A 7337-nucleotide genomic window follows, 5' to 3' on the forward strand; every position below is an offset into this window, starting at 1 on the left:
AAAAAAAAAAAAAAAAAAAAGAAAGAGAAGGAAGGGAGAGAAAGAAAGAGAGAGAAAGAGAGGGAGAAAGGAAAGAAAGAAAGGAAGGAGAGAAAGAAAGAAAGAGAGAGAAAGAAAGGAAGGAAGAAAGAAGAGGGGGAGAAAGGAAGGAAGGAAGGAAGAAGGAAGACACCAATAGAAATAGCTTATTTGATTTGTGGAAGGATTAGAGAGGACCCCATGATCTAGTACACATGGATGGCTATTGAAGAAGACAGAACCCCATAGACAAAGGAAACATTAAGATGTAATTTTTAGGCTGAGCGCATTGGCTCACGCCTGTAATCCCAGCACTTCAGGAGGCTGAGGCGGGTGGATCACTTGAGGTCAGGAGTTTGAGACCAGCCTGGCCAACAGGGTGAAACCCTATCTCTACTAAAAATACAAAATTAGCCGGGCATGGTGGTGCATGCCTATAATCCCAGCTACTCAGGAGGCCTAGGTAGAATTCCCTGAGCCCAGGAGGTGGAGGTTGCAGTGAGCTGAGATTGCGCTACTGCACCCCAGCCTGGGTGACAGAGAGAGACTCTCGGTGACAGAGAGAGTCTCAAAAATAAAAGATGTTAATTTTAAATTATCTGCCACAAATATTAAACAGCTCACCAGACCAACAATAACACCTATATCTTATTTGTATTTTACCAAAGTTCAAACATACTGATAGCACAGAAGTTCCAGAGTTAAAAGTTTTTTTTTTTTTGAGACGGAGTCTTGCTCTGTTGCCCAGGCTGGAGTGCAGTGGCCGGATCTCAGCTCACTGCAAGCTCCGCCTCCCAGGTTTACGTCCTTCTCCTGCCTCAGCCTACTGCGTAGCTGGGACTACAGGCGCCCACCACCTTGCCCGGCTAGATTTTTGTATTTTTTAGTAGAGATGGGGTTTCACCGTGTTAGCCAGGATGGTCTCTATCTCCTGACCTCGTGATCCGCCTGTCTCAGCCTCCCAAAGTGCTGGGATTACAGGCTTGAGCCACCACGCCCAGCCGAGTTAAAAGTTTTATACACTTCAGAATCACATTTAAATTAATCTGATCTCTTATGTTAATAATAAAAGTTAAAAACTAGATTCCACTCAGTGTAGTCTCAGTCTCCACACCAACATGTATTTACCACTGACAGAATGCCACCTTCTTCTGCACTCAATGATCATGATTCAAAGATTACAATGAGTGTGTCAAATCAGAATATAAAACAAACCAGGAATTCATGGGCCCAGAGAAGGGTAAAGAACTCGTCCCATCCAGCAGGTAAGCAGCCCAAGTTCTCTGCCCATTCCCAAGCAGAATCAGACCCGAGTGGCAGGCAGTGAGGAGGAGAGCACGTTCTTCTTTGTCCATAGCCTTGGGTGGTTTCTTGAGTGTCCCAAGTGGGGTAGTTGTTTCTCAATAGGAAAGTTAACTCTCTGAGGATAGGACAGGTGCATTCAGGTAATCCTCACAACAGCACTAGGGGTGGGATCATCATCCCTTCTTTACAGATGTGGAAACAGAGGCCAGGGAAGGGAATTTGCCCAAAATGGCACAACTAGTAAGTAGGGGAGCATCAATTTGAAAACCCAGGTCTTCTCACTCCAGGGCTCTTTCTCCTGCCTGTATAAGCTGAGGGTTTGGCAGGAAATGAGGATCCCAGCTCCAAGATGGTTGCTTTGGAGCTCAAACATTAGATTCCCTTTAGCGCTTGGGGCCAGCCCTGAGAGTCCAGAGGCCTGGGTCCAGGAACCCTGGCTCTACAGCATGACTTCATGATCTTGAGTGAGTCCTTTAACTTCTCTACACCAGGGCCAGACTAATCCAGTGGGGTTCCCTACCAGGGAGAGGGGATTCAGCAAAACCATCAGGGGAGTATGTTTGCAAACCACAGGGAGTCAGCCTCTGCCCACAGACTCTGATGTTGTTCCCTCGCAAGGAGGAAATGGGGTAACCATACTCCACTATCAGATTGGCATAGCAATCTGATATCACACCTCTCACACCTGGTGAGAATCAGTTTTGATCTCCAAGGTTCTGACCTCTGAGAGTGACATAAGTTCTAGGGAAGCACAACCCCCACTCCCTGAGACACCTTTTGCAGAAGGCCCATGAGGTCAAAGACATTGGGTTCAGGATACTTTAAAGCCAAAAATGCTTAAAAGTAATTTGGGAGGGGAAGATGGGTTTAAAAAGGAAAAGAAAGGTGATAGTTAGGAGGAGGTTTGGGAATGGGTATTAAAAAGGAAGAGTTGGGCCGGGCGCGGTGGCTCACGCCTGTAATCCCAGCACTTTGGGAGGCCGAGACGGGTGGATCACGAGGTCAGGAGATCGAGACTATCCTGGCTAACACGGTGAAACCCCGTCTCTACTAAAATACAAAAAAATTAGCCGGGCGCTGTGTCGGGGGCCTGTAGTCCCAGCTACTCGGGAGGCTGAGGCAGAAGAATGGCATGAACCCAGGAGGCGGAGCTTGCAGCGAGTGGAGATCGCGCCACTGCACTCCAGCCTGGGTGACACAGTAAGACTCCATCTCAAAAAAAAAAAAAAAAAAAAAAAGGAAGAGTTGGCGTATGGTGTGCAAACCCAGCTGGTAGGATAGGGTCAGGCCAGGCCGAGCCTAGAGAAATCAGGTTTTAGGGACCTGGTTTCTCTGTTGTCTGCTGTGAGGTTGCACTCACTATCTCAGGCATGGGTAGGGGGCTTTGTCAAAAAAGTCTTGAGGCTGGGTGCAGTGGCTCATGCCTGTAATCCCAGCACTTTGGGAGGCTGAGGTAGGAGGATCACTGCAGCCTGGGCAATATAGGGAGACTGCATCTCTACAAATAACAACAGCAACAACAACAACAAAATAGCCAGACTTCATGATGCATGCCTGTCATTCCAGCTACTTGGGGGGCGGAGGTGGGAGGATCAGTTGAGTCCGGGAGGTCGAGGCTGCAGTAAGCTGTGATTGCACTCTAGCCTGGGTGACACAGCGAGACCCTGTTTCAAAAAATTATATATATAGATACATAGGTATATCCATATCCATCCATCCATACATATATATATCTCTCTTGAGCCTCTAAGTTCAGGCAGGTCTTAGAGAATAAATATGTGAAGAAAGAAAAACACAACTCACATTACTCAGATATAATCTGCTTGCCATGTTTCTCCTCTTCCTCTAAGACACACTCAAATGTCCCAGTGCTATGAAGCCTTGTCTGACCCACAGACACAGTAAGTATGTGGCCTTCCTGGGTGCACTGACAGTGCAGTGAGCACTCTGAATCCTAACTGCCTATTTAGATGTCAATCTCTCACACTGAACTGTGAATAACTAGAGAGAAGGTGGACTAATCACCACCACACCCAGCTAATTTTTGTATTTTGAGTAGAGATGGGGTTTCATCATGTTGGCCAGGCTGGTCTTGAGCTCCTGGCCTCAAGTGATCTGCCTGACTCAGCCTCTCAAAGTGCTGAGATTATAGGTGTGAGCCACTGTGCCTGGCCTACAACATGAAATCAATATCTAGGTGCAGATTTCAAGCAATATAGAGAATCAGTTTGTGAGAATGACATCATTCAGTTGGAACAAAGTCCAGCTTTGGCAGCCCTATTGGGAAAGGTAGATCTTGCATCTACCTGTGTGGAAAGTGGGGAGGATGGGGTCTGGAAAGAATGCTGGTGTGGGTGTATGCGTGTGTGCATGTGTGTGTGTGTGTGTGTGTGTGGCAGGAGGCTCTCGGCTCATACACTCTTTGTGACTATAGGGGAGGCTGGGCCTGACTTCTTGCCCTCAGGCTCCTGAATTCCCAGAGATCTTACTGACAGAGGTCCCCAGAGTGCAAGAGCAAGCTGGGATTGTTCAGGAAAATGGGCTTCCCAGGCTGGGGTGGCCAAGAGACCATTCATAAAAGACCAGGAGCCCGTGCTTAGCAGTGAATGGCCCGGAAGCCAGGCAGTATAGCTTTTCTAAGCAGGTAAACGTCCTCACCTGTGCCCTCATTGAGGCACTTCACCAAATACAGCAGCGCGTCGTGGGCGCCCATCGTGCAGGCGCTGTTGAAGAACTGCTGGTGATAGTAGCCCAAGTCTGTCTCGTGCTTGGATGGGAGGAACTCGTAAATATCCACCTGGTCACACAGCGTCATCATGATCATGACACCAAGTATCCCAGAGGATGGAGGCGTCACTGAATCTCTTCTAGGGAGATTTCTTGCAGGATGTCCCACAACTCCCAAGGCACCTGGAGCTTGAGGATGTAAAAAGGCAGATTGGGGTGCAGCTTACGATAGCTCTTGTAGTTATTAAAGAAATTATAGTCTGGATTCTGGTACCACTTTGAAATATCTGAATGATATATAGATGCGTCCCATACAATTAGGATTCCTTCATTGTACAGACTGTCTTTGAGGAAATGCCTTTTTGTGGTGACCAACTGAGAGTTCAGCAGGCGAATGGTAGTTTTGTGGCTACATCTCCACGGAAGTTGGCTGTGGGTGCCTCATTAAACCTCAAGACTGCATCATGATCATCTAGATCTCTGCTGCCCAGTTGCGAGGACTTCAGAGATCCTGCTGAGGAGAAAACAGCACACTTGCCCCAAGACGTGGCCTTGGTCCTAATGCTGCCCTTGGGCAGGTAACCCTCCTACGCAGAGGTACTGAAGAGAAAATCTGTGGTCTCTACTGTGGATATGTTCACATGGTCCAGGAGGTGGCAGCGCAGGGCCTCTGCACTGAACATAATGGTGGGCCCTGACCCCTTGTAGGATACTTTGTACTTTTTCATGCTTAAATAATTCTTCCAGGTGGTTTGCAGCCTGGGGATAAGGTTTTTGGAAAAGCTGTCATTGTTCCACACCTGGAAGGAGGCCTCTGGATAGCCTTGGCTGGGCCTCTGGGTTGCTGAGGGCCTCGCTGCCCCTGTGGGGTCTTGGGTGCTGCTTGAGGATGCAGATTGGGAATAAGACCTCATGGCCACTTTCCCCAGACTCTTCAACATCTGTAATTTCTTGGTTTGAAATTTAAGGGAATCATAGTAATTTCCTTTCTTCTTTTTCCTTCACACACAGATGACCGCAAACACGAGAAAGGCCAGGACACAGCAGCTGAAGTTTTTCTGCAGGTTGGTGTGAGCCAGGAGGAAGATGTGTTCAGGTAAGCCACTTTGTTCTGAGAAAGAAAGCAGGGAAGCTTCTGGCTAGTCCCCCAGGGCTGTGGGCCCTCCAGGTCCTCAGGAACTAGCACTATTCTCTCTTTTTTTTTTTTTTCTTGAGACGGAGTCTCGCTCAGGATGGATGCGAGGATGGAGTGCAGTGGCGCGATCTCAGCTCACTGCAAGCTCCGCCTCCTGGGTTCACGCCATTCTTCTGCCTCAGCCTCCCGAGTAGCTGGGACTACAGGCCCCCGACACAGCGCCCGGCTAATTTTTTTGTATTTTTAGTAGAGACGGGGTTTCACCGTGTTAGCCAGGATAGTCTCGAGCTCCTGACCTCGTGATCCGCCCGCCTCGGCCTCCCAAAGTGCTGGGATTACAGGTGTGAGCCACCACGCCCAGCTAGGAACTAGCACTATTCTCTATGGGAGAAAAGTTCACTTTATTTGGCCCGGAGGCCAAGGCTTATTTTTCTCAAGATGATCAAAAACATCTCAGCTCTGGGATAGAACTCTGGCACCAGGGCTTGGGTCAGGCTCAAGGGGACCAGTTCATTTCAGCTGGGCTCCATGACATTCACTGCTTTTCTCAGGACTGCTGGCTGCAGGGCTCTGCAAAACCAGCTCTGCCCTTTCTCCCTGCACTCTGGGCTACAGAGGCTGTGGTTGCTCCACCCCACTTGGTTCTTGGTAGCTCCCTCTGTTAACACTGGGCAGTGCCCTGACGTCTTCTCCTGGCAGGCCCTGCCCAGGACTTCCTTTCCCCAGGTGCCTGCAGAATATGTGTTTGGCAGGGGCAGAAGAACCAGGGGGCTGGGAGCCCCAGAAGGGAATCCCAGAGAAGGGGTCTGCTGGGGAAGAGCTGGGACAGAGGCTGCACGGTGGAGGAGACCAGAAGACTGGGGAAGGAGGAGAGGCTGGAAGAGGGGAAGAAGAGCGAGGCGGAGGGGCAGGAAGCCAGCTGCATTCTTCTAATTTAGGTCCAGATGTGACTACCAATGGTACGACAGATAAATAACACTCTCGAAAAAAGAAAAAAATCCAGTTGTTGAAAGAAGGATGGAAGAACCTCAATAAAAAATAACACTCTAACAGGCGAGAAGGAGAACATCAAAAGGTGGTCACCAGTTCACAGCACACATGACCTCCCTGCAACACAGGAGCAGCAAGCACAAGTGCTCTTGGCTTGGGCAGCAGACACCGTTCTTCAGTTAGCCCACTTCATTGTCTCTGGGCTACTCCCTTTGCCCATCCTCCTTGTCCATTGTCCTCCATGATCACATCTAAAGTGTTTCTGGGATGGATTCCCCTTCTGAATTCTGCACAGCTTTAGCAGCTCACTTCCTGTTGATGCAAGATCTGAGAGCTGAGGATGCCTTAAGGTTATGCCAGCCATACTTGCTGGTCATAAGACTCATTTGGAGTGCTTATTAATACTTCAATTTCCAGCACTGCTTTTTACCCTAATGAAGGAGAAGATCCTGGGAAATTGTCTTTGCCTGGATTCCCTAGAGAATAGAGCAAGAGGCAAAGGTTTCATGGGAGAGCCTTAATGGGAGGCGTAATCCTAGGGTAACAAAACTTAGGGACCAGGGGAAGGAAGGCAGACAAATGCAAGATGGTGTATTACTGAGCTGACCACAGCTGCACAAGAAAACATAGCTTGTTGTGGCCGGGCGCGGTGGCTTATGCCTGTAATCCCAGCACTTCGGGAGGCTGAGGTAGGTGGATCATGAGGTCAGGAGATCGAGACCATTCTGGCCAACACGGTGAAACCCTGTCTCTACTAAAAATATAAAAATTAGCTGGGCATGGTGGCACGCTCCTGTAGTCCCCGCTACTCAGGAAGCTGAGGTAGGAGAATTGCTTGAACCTAGGAGGCGGAGGCTGCAGTGAGCTGAGATCGCATCACTGAACTCCAGCCTGGGTGACAGAGTGAGACTCCATCTCAAAAAAAAAAAAAAAAAGAAAGAAAAAAAAAGAGAACATAGCTTGTTGCTTACAGAGGCGTCTTCTTAAAAAGTTATGTCTTGGAATGCTCCACTGAGGGGTGAAAGAGAAAGGAGATTATTTGCTGGTTTCCTCCTGTTTCTTATCTTGCACTAGTCAAAGTTCACCCACGCAAGGTTAACTCCCTTGTGGCCTAGCATTCTTTTCCACTCTTATAGAAAGGGATGCCAAGTTCCTGACTGAC

General features: G+C 48.7%; 1 pseudogene; it reads right to left on the reverse strand.

The window, feature by feature from the left end:
- Positions 1-3919: 3919 nt before the first annotated feature.
- Positions 3920-7337, reverse strand: part of LOC108529968 (beta-galactoside alpha-2,6-sialyltransferase 1 pseudogene) — an 11748-nt pseudogene continuing 8330 nt past the window's right edge.

This window comes from Rhinopithecus bieti, unplaced genomic scaffold, assembly GCF_001698545.2.
Source record: "Rhinopithecus bieti isolate Rb0 unplaced genomic scaffold, ASM169854v2 scaffold_7580, whole genome shotgun sequence".
Lineage (NCBI taxonomy): Eukaryota > Metazoa > Chordata > Mammalia > Primates > Cercopithecidae > Rhinopithecus > Rhinopithecus bieti.